Source organism: Protopterus annectens, chromosome 3.part0, assembly GCF_019279795.1.
Source record: "Protopterus annectens isolate FY-2018-M chromosome 3.part0, PAN1.0, whole genome shotgun sequence".
In the NCBI taxonomy this organism is placed as follows: domain Eukaryota; kingdom Metazoa; phylum Chordata; order Ceratodontiformes; family Protopteridae; genus Protopterus; species Protopterus annectens.
Genome location: NC_056731.1, coordinates 483002928 through 483018729, shown reverse-complemented (window position 1 = coordinate 483018729; position 15802 = coordinate 483002928). Strand labels below are relative to the sequence as shown.

Sequence of the window (15802 nt, the reverse complement as noted above, 5' to 3'; positions counted from 1 at the left end):
TCTTTTGGGGAAACTTTACATGAAATGAGGGAACATTTCCATTGGGAAGGACAGGAGTTTTCGGAATCCAAGAAAAGACTGAGGGAATTTCTTCTTCTTCCCCAACATAGACCCCTGGCTATTCCTCCTGTTTTGGATATTGTGGATGATGCCTTTTCGGAGGCTAACTTAACCCCTGACTCTTTTCCTCCTGCTCCTATTAAGCCTGATAGATATTACAGGGTTCCTGATTCCCATCAGTTTTTATACAAGAACCCTTCTGCTGACCCTGAAACCATTTCTCAGGGTCCCAAGGGAGTTAAGGCCGCTTCTGCCAAAAATCCCATTCCTACTGAAAAGTATTCTCGATCCTTAGAAAGATGGGGCAAAAAGTTGTACACTTCTGCTACTTTATCCATTAGGGCTTTAAACTGTTAGTTTCATATGTTTAAATACCAGCAATTTCTATTGTCTGTCTTAAAACAGAAGCTTACTTCCATTTCTGCCTGTGCAGATGATAAGGAATTACATGACTTATTGCACGCCACTGAACAAGTTGGGAAGCATGGTTTACACTGTGGATTTGATGCCTTGGAGGTTTCTTGTAGGGCTGCGGCCTCTGGCACAGTCATTAGAAGGCATGCATGGCTATAGGAACAAAATTTACCTGAACAAATAAAGGCTAAATTATTGGATGCTCCTGTTCAGCATAATGTTTTGTTTGGATCTAAAGCTGAAGAGATAATTAAAAAGATGGAGGATAAGGCAAAATCCATGCAAACAGTTAAAGATTTCTTACAAGTACAGCCTCCTAGATTTAGCAGGAATTGGCCTTCTAAAAATTGGTCCTTTCCCGCTTCTGACAGGCCTCAGAGGGGTAGATATAGATGTTCCAGAGGGAGGCCTCAAACGCAAGCTGCTTATAGACTAAGACAGTGGACTGCTTCCACCCCTAGGGGAGGAGAGGACAGGTCACAATCTCAACGGAAACAAACTCAATGACTCCCTCTGTTGGGCTACAGGAACTTCTTGCCTGGAAGCCCCTCTCGGAGGAAAACTCTCTCTTTTTTATCAAAATTGGACTCAACCCAAGACAAATGGGTTTTGGATGTGGTTTTTAAGAGGTTACAAATTCCATTTTCATACCTTGCCAAGGCCAAGCGGATGGCCAGACCTTCCAAAGCATCAATGGACGGAGGCCTTAAACCAGGTGGAAGCTCTTTTGGCTATGAATGCCATAGAACTGGTTCCTCTTTCAGAGGTGGGAAAAGGTTTTTATTCAAGGCTTTTTCTAGTCCCAAGGAAGCAAAACTCATGGAGACCCATTCTGGATCTGTCGGTCTTGAACACCTTTCTAGAGATTCCAAAATTCAAGATGCTTACTCTACAGCAGCTACTTCAAATGCTGTCCAAAAATGCATGGATGGTAACTTTGGATTTAAAGGAGGCATATTTACACATTCCCATCAGGCAGGATCGCAGAAAATACCTCAGGTTCAAAGCCGGATCGAGGCACTTTCAATTCTCTGCGCTGCCCTTTGGATTATCTACTGCGCCCAGGGTCTTCACCAAATGTCTGGCTCCAGTAGTAGCTTACTGCAGACTCAAGGGAATTCAAATTTACCCTTATCTGGACAATTGTCTAATTCAGGCAGACAGCAAGGATGTCTTACTCCAGCATCTAGAATTTGTACAGAACCTCCTCAAGTTCCTGGGATTCTCTGTAAATATAAAAAAGTCAAATTTGACACCATCACAACAGATAACTTTTCTGAGTGAGCTTCTAAACACCACAACCCAGATGGCATTTCTGACATCCGAAAAACAGTTACAGCTGGCTTCAACTTTCAGAACCTTGGCAACTTTAACTCATCTATCTGCAAGGAAATTCCTGCAGGCTTTGGGGTTACATGGCCTCCTGCATCCTTCTCGTACCATATGCAAGACTACACATGAGGAAAATACAGTGGTACCTAAAAAGTGTATGGTCGCAGCATTGCCACAGTTTAGACCTACTGATCTCCGTCCTTCCTTGCCTTCAAAAGGAATTTCTTTGGTGGTCCAGGGCATGTGCTCTAAACAAAGGGAAGCCCTTCCGTCTGCCTCCTACCTCTCAGATTCTAACCATGGACGCCTCGTATTATGCTTGGGGAGCCCATTTTCTGGGCAATTGTTTGCAGGGCCTTTGGACAAAGGATCAGAAGCACCTACATATCAATTTAAAGGAAATGTTAGCCATTCAGAAAGCTCTATTGGCCTTCAGGAATCTTTTACAACCAGGACAACTGTTAATACGGACAGACAACACCACAGTTATGTGGTACATAAACAAGCAAGGGGGATCTCATTCCTACCCCCTTTGCAGACTAGCCATGGATCTATGGAACACAGCTCTAGCTTGCAATCTGGATCTTCAAGCTCAGTTCCTACCAGGAAAACAAAATTTCCTGGCAGACAGTCTGAGCAGAAATCTTTCGGATCCACACGAGTGGATGCTGGACACCAAGATATTCAGGATGATAACAGCAGTCTGGGGATGTCCTCACATAGACCTCTTTGCATCCCATTTAAATCATCAACTACAGACTTTTTGCACCAGGACTTTTCACAGAGAAGCTTGGAAAGTGGACGCTCTGTCATTCAGTTGGAGGAACTCTCGGGATATGCCTTTCCACGGGTTTTATTGAAGATAAAACAGGACAAGCCCAAGAGGATAATCTTGCTGGCTCCAAATTGGCCTCGGCAGTTTTGGTATCCAACTCTAAAAAACCTATGCCTGGAGCCCCCTTGGGTTTTACCTCTGTCTCCGAACCTTCTGTCCCAACATCAGGGTCAGGTTCTACACTCTCACGTCAGAACTCTCAGCTTGGCAGCCTGGTTAATCCAGGGCCTTTGATTTCTTCTTTACTGCCCAAGCAGGTTATGGATGTCATTTTAGAAGCCAGACGTCCTAGCACTAGAAAATCTTATGCAGGAAAATGGAAAAGATTTTGTTCCTGGATGCAGGCTCAGGATTCTGATCCTCTTCTTCCTAACATTACTTTAATTTTACTTTACTTGACAGATCTCTTACATAAGGGTCTTCCTTTCTCTTCCATTAAGATACATGCCTCTGCTATTTCTGCTCATTATAATACAGACCCTCCCATCTTTTCCCACCAGCTCGTGCGACAGTTTCTCAGAGGAGCTAAGAACTTAAGACCTCCTAGATCTCCTCCTATTCCTGCTTGGGATCTCAACTATGTTTTGGAAAAACTAACCTTGCCTCCTTGTGAGCCTGCTGCCTCTTCTGACATCAAGTTTTTATCTTAGAAGACAGCCATCCTGTTAGCCCTAACCTCTGCCAGGAGAGTTTCAGAGTTACAAGCTCTTATGGCTGTGGAACCTTATATTATTTTTCATCAAGACAGGGTATCTTTGAGGACTAATCCTACCTTCATGCCTAAGGTGGTTTCCAATGTGGCTTTAAATCAAACTATTCACTTGCCAACCTTTTTCCCCACTCCTCAAAATAAAGGGGAAAGGATCTTGCATTCCTTGGATGTACGCAGACAGCTACGTTTTTACCTGAACAGAACCAAGGACATCAGAAAATCAGATCAATTGTTTGTTTCTTATGCTTCAAGTTCCCAAGGTAAAGCCATTTCAAAACAGACCATTTCTAAATGGATTGCTCATGGAATCAGATTTTGTTATTCTCACCATGGAAAGCAAATCCCAGGGTGTATACGGACTCATTCCACCAGAGCTGCTGCCACTTCTGTGGCCTTCCTCAGGGGAGTTCCTACCAAGGACATTTTGGAAGCTGCAACTTGGAGTTCAGTGCATACATTTTCTAAGCACTACAATCTACCTCTCTACTCTAAGTCTAGGGCAGGCTTTGCCTCTGCAGTCTTGCAGGGCCTTTTAGCCACCCCTTCCTCTTTATGACCACCTCCCTTTCTTTCAGCTTTGGGATTCTACCCTACAGTCATGACTGCAACAGTGAAACACGATGAACATAGTACAGTTGTGTACACCTACCATAAATGTAGATGTTCGAGTGTCTTCACTGTTGCAGTCTGGGTTTCCCTCCCTCCTGTCCCCTCTTATTTTTGCTTTTGTGTATTTCCTTTTTTCACCATTCTTCTGAGGTGTATTTGCAAAGGTTATGGGACCTTTTTTATTTTGGGACTCCTGACATCTGGGGCAAGAAAAACTGGAGAAGATGGCGTCGGCTGTCAGCTTTGTACTCCTGGCGCTCTGACGTCAGGGAGCATGGTTGAACAGCTGACGCCGGACCCAGACTTTGGGATTCTGGCCGACCGAGGGCTGCCTGCCGGCAGGGGAGAACCCTACAGTCATGACTGCAACAGTGAAGACACTTGAACATCTACATTTATGGTAGGTGTACACAACTGTACTTTGTGTAGAAGACAACAGTAGTGTAACTCTAGCAGCAGATCTCATTTTAAGCTATGAAACATGAAGCTAGGTATAAACAAAATATCATTAGAAATGAACTGCGGTATCAAATACTCACATTTTCACAGCAGTTTTTATAGCTGTAATTCTGGCTGTGAAAGATGTAACTGATTCATTTTTTTACATTAAAAACAACGAATTAAACAAAAGGTATTGACACCAAAAATGAAACCTTTATCAGAATATCAGAAGTTTCCATAAATCATTTATTCTTTCTGTGTATGTATCTCTGTCTATATTGTCATCATATCGTATAACTGTCTCTCTCTAATTTGTTTTAATCTTTGTCCACCATTCATGCCTTTGCATTTCTATCTCACTGGATAGTTGGCTGAGCCAGAAATAATTTTGGTGTGTACAATACTGACGCTTTTAAATAAATAAATGAAGTCATATCCTGTTGTTGGTAATGCCTGGAATACATTAATGTGTCTTATGCCAAATATAAGCATGTCAGATATTCTTAGCTTTCCTAATAAATGCATTTCTAAAACAAAACAAAAAAAAAAATCACAGAACTAAAGTAATAGCCAGGAAAGCATGTGCCAGCATGACAAATGGATAAAGCCCTGACTACATCAAGGTGACCCAACTATGACTACTGGCTCAGGTGATTGATGTTGTAGGCAGGCTGGATGGAGCATGGCCATTCTGGGGGTGGGGATGGACAGCAGTTCATGCTGAGGTTGCACGACAGCTCTGATGACAGGATCTCGGATAGACAGTTGGGGCCTATCATGATGTAGGGAGAGTTGATGTTAAGAAGACGTGAACATAGTCCCAGAAGCTGGTGATGGTAGCTCATGTCAGCATGTGTAGGAGCACACATATATCATGCGTGAACAAGGGAGCATAGGTGGCATTTGAACTGATGCAAGTTCTCAGATCAGCTCAAGGGGCGGGGTTAGGTCATAAAGTTAAAAAAAAACATGCCATTGGCAAGATACCAGTGAGAGCACAAAGTACCCTCATGGCTGACTGAATGATACTCTGATATAACTGTAATGTGCAATCTAGGCAAAGCATCACTGCTGGCAGAAAGAGATGGGGGAAAAAAAAAATGACAAAAAAAATGACCAGCAAAAACAAAAAAAAAAAGGACAACAGACACACACACACACATTTTTATATTTAGATAGAAAGTGCCCTGTTCTCCTACTGATGTGCTCTGTTTGATTTAAATATCCACCATCTCCTGTAAACTTGCACTGTTGTATGAATAGGCTTAGGTTCCTAATAGAGAATCTATGAGAGCAGCCTCTTCTTGCTTATAAAACTCAGAGTTTGGCATTGCCAAGGTTCAACTTCTGATATGTTAAGAGACAGTTAACATGCCTGACACTTCATCTTCTGTCATCATTCCTAAATCTGAATTATGGGGGAAGGGCATGTAACAACAGCATACATGAAGTGACATGCAAATTTTGGAGTGCTACATCTCACTACTGTTTGCTTACTTACTTACTAATTTACTGGTAAAGCGCATTACTTGTCCACAGATCCTTTTGGAAGCTGATAGTGTCCACAAGCATGGGTGAGATGATAGCCTGTTTCTATATCTGAGAGATAGAACTTTCTGAGATGAATAGTAGATGCATCTTAGTCAGCAAAATCCCTGTTAGGAAACCTTGGGAGAAAAAGCTCCATCCTTAAGAAAAAAATATGAGAACTACAGCCATCCTAACAAAACAGTAGCACAGAAAAAACCTTTGCTGAACAAATAATCATTTTTACAAGTATAGGCAGTATATAATTTCTGTGGCAGAATAACCAAGCATTTTGCAATAATATCAAAAGCACTATATAGTGTTTACACTTAGCAAAAGGTTTACATGTTCATTTAAAAAAGAAAAAGCTTTTTTTATTATGGGCTGTGACTAGAAGGAATTTTAAATAAGAAGGTATTTAAAGAGAGATGGTTAGTATACCAAACAATCTATCTTTTAATCTTTCTAATTATATGTGTGTGTGTGTGTGTATATATATATATATATATATATGTGTGTGTATATATATATATATATATATATATGTATGTATATATATATATATATATATATATATATATATACATTTTGGAGTTTGCCATTGGGATCTTTTGTGCTTGTGTTTATTTACAGTAGACATTTGGCCAGGGTTTGATGCTTCCAGTTTCTAAAGGTGCACCATGCACTAGATGTGAGTCACTTTTCAGGAAAAAAGTGTTGTGATTGCTTCCCGCAAGCTAGTGTAATGCAAATCAAAAACAGCCAATAAGGTTAGACTGCTTCCAGAGTCGGACCATTCCAGTAGTAACGCAGACCAGGCATACAACAAATGTTTGTGTTTCTTCCTACTTAATGTAGGGTTACAGGTGTGTCTTCTGTGAAATGTGGCACATCTGTTTGTAGGGTTAGTTTCTGTTGGTGGTGTTTTTGGAAGAATGGTAAGGACAGCAAAAACTGTCCAGTTCTGTGCACTTGTGATAGTATAAAGGTTGCAGAGAAGATAGCATCTGGAGTAAGTGTTTTACATCTCTTGCATTAAGTGAATGTACCTGTCTTGTTCCGCCGTTGTCTGTGAATGTTTCATTTGTCTTGTCGCCAGGTTTAGTTATAAATGAGTGATGTGATCATGACAGTGCTGCTTGCAGATCTTTGGTTGCTTGCAAATCTGTGGTTGTTGCAGTTTACCTCTTTCTCAACTGTCTTATTTTGACTCCAAATTTTGCTCTGTCCCTCTTAATCCCTCCTAAAATTGGCAACATTTCAAAAAAAAAGGTGAATTACATTTAATAAATAATTATGACAATACAGTCAAGAAGCATAAGTGTTTTGCTGAAAAAACTAGTGATTAATTTAAAGAAATAACATGCAAACTGAGTAGAAAAATGTAAACGGGTCTCCCTTTGTTTTTTATCATTCCAGTCCTGACACAGAATGACCAAAAGTTATGTTCAAGGCAGGGGGGCTGTGAAATGTCACCATCAAAACATTCTTCAATAAATGTCCTGTAATCAAAAGGACAAAGCCGTATATGCCAGCTGATGGCACAGCTTTGGGCATCTGCTTGGACTGCATTATGTCATAAAGTGTGTGTGTATGTGTGTGTGTCTCAGCTGGTTCTGATTTTTGATCTTATTACTTGTCACATGAACTCTGGTATTAATTTTGGACTTCGTAACTTTCGGAAAATGCTTGGTAATGCAAAATCCATTACAGTAGAAACTGATTTTCATACATTTTAAAAAATTGAAGGATATAACTGGAGTGGCTTTCATGGGGAGTGACCTATCTGTGGGTGTGGCTCAAATAGGGGTGCATCGTGAGTATGTTGTGGGTGGGGCTTAAGGGGCGCTGGAGCTCTACTTCGCCTAGGGCGCCATTTCAGCTAAGGCCGGCCCTGTGTGTGTGTGTGTGTGTGTGTATATGTATGTGTGCATGTGTGTTTGTGTCTGTGTGTGTGTGTGTGTGCCTTTGATTGGTTCATAAGTGAAACTGAATTTCTACCTCAAGGTTTTGCCCAGCCAGTTGTTTCTGGTATGACATGCTCATTCAAAACTGCAAACTGATATTATTAAGTTAAGACTCATTTTGGTAGAATTTAATTTGTGTTGGCATTACAAATGCATCCTCGTACTTCTGCATCCATTAGATCAATTTCTAAGGGTGCAAATTAGCAGTTTAAAAGTCAGAGAAAATCACATTGCATTTCAATGTTCACAATTTTAATGCTGGAAATTAATTTTTTTTTTAATTTAAAAAGCAACCGAACACAGGTACCAATAAACGGGCATTTCCTGTCGATTACATTAAATATTAGGAGAGGTGATAGGTTCATAGATTAGTACTAAGCTAACTGCTCTTGCGAGCCATTTTAAGCCTAGCCAATTATCCCTTGTGAGACTCAAACCCTGCACCTTGTGTTTGTAAGGCAAACACCTTAACCATTAGGCCACCCTCCCAACCCTTATATCACCCCAGATGGGACACGAACCCACAATCCCTGGCTTAGGAGGCTAATGCCTTATCCATTAAAGAGAAAAACTAGAGTGTATGAGCACTTGCGCTCTCTTGTAATGTATAGAAGAAGTTAATGTGCCTTCTACCATAAACTGTAGTAATGCCCATGCACCCATGCCTAAATCCGCCACTAATACCCACTCCCATACTGTCTATGCATGTGATTGTTTTTCTATATCTTTTTTACCTACTGTTACCCTATGAACTGAAGGCCCAGCTTATCTAGCTGACCAGGGGTTGCCCTCAAGGGGAATAGTCCAGGAAAGGAAACTTAATTGTCCCCAGGTCAAGGGACTGTGGGTTAACTCTGCTGGGGTGTGAGTCCTATCATCTGCTTGACAAATTTTTGCATGCCTTGCATTTCGCACCCTCAGGTGACTAGGAACAGTACTTCTGTAGCAGGTTCTATGGTAACAGCTTGCAGGTTTGTGCTCCCATACAACATCTTCAGATGCAAACATTCAAGGTACAAGTTTCAGTTAAATAAAATACCAGGAAGTGCTTGAGCCTGGCAGCTCACATGCTGTGATGACATCAGCAACAATAGTTAACCCTTTCTGTTCTACACACTATGAAAAAATAGTGTTTTTTTTTTTACTACAACATTTCATACTGGTTCATAGCTAATAAAGGTCATAGTTAGATTGTGTATTTTTTATGTATATATTTTTAAAATTATTTTTATATAATAAATTAGCGTTGTTGTCAGAAGAAAAAATTCAAGCGAGTCACATCTGCCTCAGGTGATGAAAATTTCCTTTATTAACTGCTAACCAGATTACAGCAACATGTTGGCCAAGATCTCACTCTGATCAGCTTGGTTACTGACATCAACTTTTATACTTTCCTGTTACTATCCAAAATAGCTTTTGTTACATTTCTAACAGTTGACAGTTGGCTATGAAAAGCATCTAGGATCACAGTCAGGGTTGCCAGATTTCCAGCAACGCAGGTAGGGACAAAAAAAAAAAATGTCTCTCACGTCAAAGTGAAGACCAAAAAAAAAAAAAAAAAAGGTCTTCGGCGGCAACTGAAGACCAAAAAAAAAAGGTCTTTAATGCGGAACACAATTCCGCATTGAAGAACTAAAGAACTGAGCTCACTCTGCCTGCAATAAACACGGAGCTTCTCGTGTTTAATGCATTGCAGTTCCGCATTAAACACGAGAAGCTCCGTGTTTAGCGATTTTTGATTGGCCCGTATACCAGCATATGGGCCAATCAAAAATCGCTAAACACGGAGCTTCGTGTTATACTGAACACAAGAACTCGTGTTTAGCAATTTTTGATTGGCCCGTATGCCAGGTATACGGGTCAATCAAAAAAAAAAACAAACAAAGTGGAGGCTGGCCGGGATTTAAACCGGCAGGGCGGGACTCAGGATCAGGCTGCTGATCTCGGGACAGTCCCGCCCAAATAGGGACGTCTGGCAACCCTGATCACAGTTTACCTCAGAAAAGAATGCTTTACCTCAAAACCACAGCTAGTGTAGAATGTTCACCTCAAAACCACAGTTAGTGTAGAACGTTTACCTCAAAACCACAGTGGTAGCTGGAATCTTCCAGAGCCTGCCTCAGTATTCAGAAGTATAGAAAACAGGTGGTGTTCAAGTTCATAAGCAAACTACATCTATCATAGATAAAGCCCATCTTTAATAAACATGGTTCAATGACCTTTTCTTACCAACACTTCAGCAAATAGCATATTCATTTTGCTAGATGGGAGAAAGAGACAAATAATAATAATGTGTTTTAAAACTTTTTCTCTTAACATTTCCCCCCTCAAAACACTTTTGTCTTTTTATTTCAGCAATATATGGTAAAAACTTAAGCTTTTCTTTGCATACATTACTTCATTTGCAAGACAAACTTTTAAACTTCAAAACATTTGCAAAAGTCACATTTCAATGTATTCACTTTCACCAGTCTGTTGCAACTGCTGGTACATCGTTTTCGTAACAGCAGTATCAACCAGTCTTTGTAAAAGACCTCTGATACAGGGTATACAACAGCAGCCACATACCACCACGATAGCCACAGCGACTCCGACGGACACCAGGAAACTGCTGATGAGATGACTCCATTTTCCAAACCACGTTCATAGAAAGTCTGTGAAGGGATTATTTACCCCAGAGTTCTCTGCCAATTCTTCGGATAACATCTCCAAACCTTTCAAAGCTCGAGTGATGCTCCCATCAGGGGCAGTGTTATTCGGAATCAGGGTTGCCAGATTTCCAGCAACGCAGGTAGGGACAAAAAAAAAATGTCTCTCACGTCAAAGTGAAGACCAAAAAAAAAAAAAAAAGGTCTTCGGCGGCAACTGAAGACCAAAAAAAAAAAGGTCTTTAATGCGGAACACAATTCCGCATTGAAGAACTAAAGAACTGAGCTCACTCTGCCTGCAATAAACACGGAGCTTCTCGTGTTTAATGCATTGCAGTTCCGCATTAAACACGAGAAGCTCCGTGTTTAGCGATTTTTGATTGGCCCGTATACCAGCATATGGGCCAATCAAAAATCGCTAAACAGCTTCGTGTTTAATACGGAACACAAGAAGCTCCGTGTTTAGCAATTTTTGATTGGCCCGTATGCCAGGTATACGGGTCAGTCAAAAAAAAAAACAAACAAAGTGGAGGCTGGCCGGGATTTAAACCGGCAGGGCGGGACTCGGGATCAGGCTGCTGATCTCGGGACAGTCCCGCCCAAATAGGGACGTCTGGCAACCCTGTTCGGAATATATGTACAACAGAAAGTCCCAAACATCCTGCAAACTCCTCCTTCTTTGGCCAGGAGCATATCCAATGCAATTCGATTCTGCCATGCCACCTGCTAAGTGGCCTTCAGTTGTTCAGCAATACCTTTTAATGCATTTTTGGTATAGTTCACAAAATGTTGCTGGTTATAGTAAATGTAGTTGATCCAGTCCACATTCTTATTGGGTTGAATCCAGACAAAGATGGATGCAAAACCAGCTGCTATTTGGTTTATTGCTTTGTATTCATCAGGCACGCCTCTTGGTACGCCAGTGCTATCGATGTAGACACCGCTATCGAAGGATTGCTTCGGTGCCTCTCTTTTTCTCTTATTCAACCACCTCGGCTTTATTTCAGGTTCTCTTACGAAATTGCTTGCTGGAACTGGGAAAATGTAGAATGGCAGAATTAACTTTGCAAGTGCACAAGTTCCCTTCCAGGGAATCGTAAGCCTTGATCTGAGTTTGTTGTCTCCACATAACCACCATACGTCTGCCAAACTATGAGTTTGGTTCTCCAGAAATGGATTCCCATTGCCATTCACAGTAACATTGCAATAATTCTGTCCCATATTGCCATAATTCTTTCCTGTGCCATCTCTGGAAATGCACATATACGAACCTGGATAAGAGATTGCTGTAGGCGGTTTCTCAACTTTGCTTATGACTGGAAAACGCTGGGTTTCATCTTTGCATTTATCTTCGGTTTTGTTGAAGAATAACTTTAACAGACACGTCAGATTACCTTCAGCTTGCGTCAATGGGACAGTCGCAGTCGCTAGTTGCTGTTTACCTTCAGCACAAGAAACACAGTTCTCACGATGTGCCTCTCGGGTACTATATCTAACCCAAGATAACCATTCATTATGATGTACGAATCCTGTCTCGAGTAACAACTGTTCTTCCTCTGTGAAGGCAAAATCTGCTTTACTTGTAGCATTTTTAAGGCTTTGCACTTTAAGTTGGAGGGGCCACAAAGGATCAGTTCCAATTGGAAGAGACACTCCGATTCCATAAACTCCTGAATCACTTTCTTGTGGTGACATGATGGTTATAGTAATCACTTCAGTACCTTGGAAATGCACAATTTTTATTCTTTGTTGCCTGCTTTTATCTTTCTCCGGTATCACTGCACCACTTGTTTCCCATCCGTTCACATTTGTTGGCCACCAAACATTTGACCAGGACGCACAGTCTCTATTGCACAAGTATTTTGCAAGAGTCAGGAAATCATTACTGTTCCATTTAGCACAGTCCAAAATTCCTTCACAAAGTTTTACCTTGAACATAGTAGTAACACTTGTTTGCACTTGCAGCACCACCATTCCTTTTTCTCTCACAACTGTTCCTTCTCGTATGGACATATTTGCTTTCGCCACCAAAATCATCATCACGTAACAGTTCAAGTACCAGTTGAACATGGCCATCCTTCCTTTGTAGTCAGACTTTGCATTCAGGGGTCTGGTGGAGTCTGACCAATATCAATGGTAGAAGGAAAAGTCTTGAGTTTTTTTTACAGTGGGTGATATGAATCCACGAAGTCCTCTCTGCGATCTTTACAGCCGTAGGTGTTGAGATAAGTACTTGATATGGGCCTTCCCACCTGGGGGATGACCAGTTCTTTCTCTTCACAATTCGGATCCACACCAAGTCCCCGGGTGCCACGCTTAACAAGGCTTCACCTCTGGAATCTGCAAAGGAATCATTGGTTACAAGAGACTTGACATTTCTCAACTTTGCTTATGACTGGAAAATGCTGGGTTTCATCTTTGCATTTATCTTCGGTTTTGTTGAAGAATAACTTTAACAGACACGTCAGATTACCTTCAGCTTGCATCAATGGAACAGTCGCTAGTTGCTGTTTACCTTCAGCACAAGAAACACAGTTCTCACGATGTGCCTCTCGGGTACTATATCTAACCCAAGATAACCATTCATTATGGTGTACGAATCCTGTCTCGAGTAACAACTGTTCTTTCTCTGTGAAGGCAAAATCTGCTTTACTTGTAGCATTTTTAAGGCTTTGCACTTTAAGTTGGAGGGTTCCCAAAGGATCAGTTCCAATTGGAAGAGACACTCCGATTCCATAAACTCCTGAATCACTTTCTTATGGTGACACGATGGTTATAATAATCACTTCAGTACCTTTGAAATCCGCAATTTTTATTCTTTGTTGCCTGCTTTTATCTTTCTCCGGTATCACTGCACCACTTGTTTCCCATCCGTTCACATTTGTTGACCACCAAACATTTGACCAGGACGCACAGTCTCTATTGCACAAGTATTTTGCAAGGGTCAGGAAATCATTACTGTTCCATTTAGCACAGTCCAAAATTCCTTCACAAAGTTTTACCTTGAACATAGTAGTAACACCTGTTTGCGCTTGCAGCACCACCATTCCTTTTTCTCTCACAACTGTTCCTTCTCGTATGGACATATTTACTTTCGCCACCAAAATCATCATCACGTAACAGTTCAAGTACCAGTTGAACATGGCCATCCTTCCTTTGTAGTCAGACTTTGCGTTCAGGGGTCCGGTGGAGTCTGACCAATATCAATGGTAGAAGGAAAAGTCTTGAGTTTTTTACAGTGGGTGATATGAATCCACAAAGTCCCCTCTGCGATCTTTACAGCCGTAGGTGTTGAGATAAGTACTTGATATGGGCCTTCCCACCTGGGGGATGACCAGTTCTTTCTCTTCACAATTCGGATCCACACCAAGTCCCCGGGTGCCATGCTTAACAGGGCTTCACCTCTGGAATCTGCAAAGGAGTCATTGGTTACAAGAGACTTGACATTTAGCAGCTTCTTCATATAATCTGCCAGATCCTCACCCCCCTCACGTTCCGCTGGCAACAATCCTTGCCACTGCGGGACGTAATATGGTCTCCCAAACAAAAGTTCAAATGGTGTAAGTCCTTTGTAGGAGGGTGAGATTCGCATGTACAGGAGTGCCGATGGAAGGCACGCAGTCCAGGATCTATGCGTTTCTGCCATCAGTTTGCGGAGCTTACTCTTCAGGACACCATTGTGTCTCTCCACCAGTCCAGCTGACTGTGGATGGTAAGCACAATGGTACTTGAGATCAATTTGAAACACTTGACCCAACTTCTGAACAATCTGGTTAACAAAATGAGACCCATTATCACTATAAATGCGTCTTGGTAAACCAAATTGGAGAATTATTTTTGTTGTTAAAAGCTTAGCTACTGTGTGTGCATCAGGATGCTTTACAGAAAAAGCTTCTACCCACTTAGAAAAAGCATCAATTATGACTAGACAAAACCTTTTTCCCTCTGAGGGTGTCAACTCAATAAAGTCCATATAGAGTGCGTGGAATGGATATGGAGGGGTAGGGAATGCCTGCTGAGATTTTTTAACTCCCCCCACTGAGCATGATACTTTGCACATAATAAACAAGGTAAACAGAATTGCTTTGCATAAGTTGAAAATCCTTTACACCAAAACACCTTAGACACTATTTGAACCATTGTCTGTACTCCTACATGGGCAGGTCCATGGCTAACCAATGCAGCATACCTAAAAAGGTTTGAGGGTAATACAATTTTGCCATCTGATGCCCTATACAACCCATCCTGTTGGGTAATACCATATTTCACCCAACGACATTTTTCCTTCTGTGTTGTCAATGTTTGCATTACTTTTAGTGTCTCTAAGTCTAAGAGGTGTCCGGGCTCTAAATCATTGTCATGTAAAAGCAAATCATTTTCTTGAGCTGCCTTTTTTGCAGCCATATCAGCAAGGGCATTTCCCCTGGAGACAGGATCTTTTCTATTGGTATGTACGGAACATTTACATATCGCTATCTGGAGTGGTAATTGCATTGCATCTAACAACTGTAAAATTAAATCTCTGTGATTTATTGGTTTACCTGTCGCAGTAACCATTCCCCTATTCTTCCATTGTTGGGCGAAAACATGCACAGTGGAGAAAGCATACTGACTATCTGTATAAATTGTCACTTTTTTACCCTCCCCTAAGGTACAAGCTCGAGTCAAAGCCACTAACTCAGCTGCTTGGGCAGAATAAATGTTTGACAATCCTTTTGCTTCCAAAACTTCAGTTTCTGTGGTGACAGCATACCCTACTAGTGTTTTTCCTACAGTGTCCTTCTTTGCTGATCCGTCTACAAACAAAACAAGATCAGAATCTACCAACGGAATATCCGTTAAATCTGGCTGGGGAAGTACTTTGTTATGAATGCTCTCTAAACAAACGTGTGGAGTACCTTCTTCTGGAGTCAGCAAAAGTGTTGCTGGGTTAAGAGTAGTACATCTTTTTATGGTCATATGTGGCTGTGTCAGCAGCACTGTCATACATGACAAATGTCGACTAGGAGATAAAAAGGTTATCTTATCTTGCAAAAGTATAGTAGCTACTGAATGTGGAACTCGCAATTTTAATGGGTGAAACAAAACTAATGATGCTGAGGCTTGCACTGCCATGGCGGCTGCCACTACAGCTTGAACACAATGCGGCAATGCCCTTGCAACAGGATCTAATCTGGAGGAATAAAAAGCTATCGGTCTCTGTTTATCCCCATGTACTTGTACCAGAACCGAAGTCATATATCATCCCTTACAATCA

At 41.3% G+C, this 15802-nt stretch overlaps 1 protein-coding gene across 1 annotated transcript in view; it reads left to right on the top strand.

Annotated features, from left to right (window-relative positions):
- The window catches only part of ATPSCKMT (ATP synthase c subunit lysine N-methyltransferase), a 464757-nt gene that overhangs the window by 356693 nt on the left and 92262 nt on the right, over positions 1-15802 (top strand). The window lies entirely within an intron of this gene.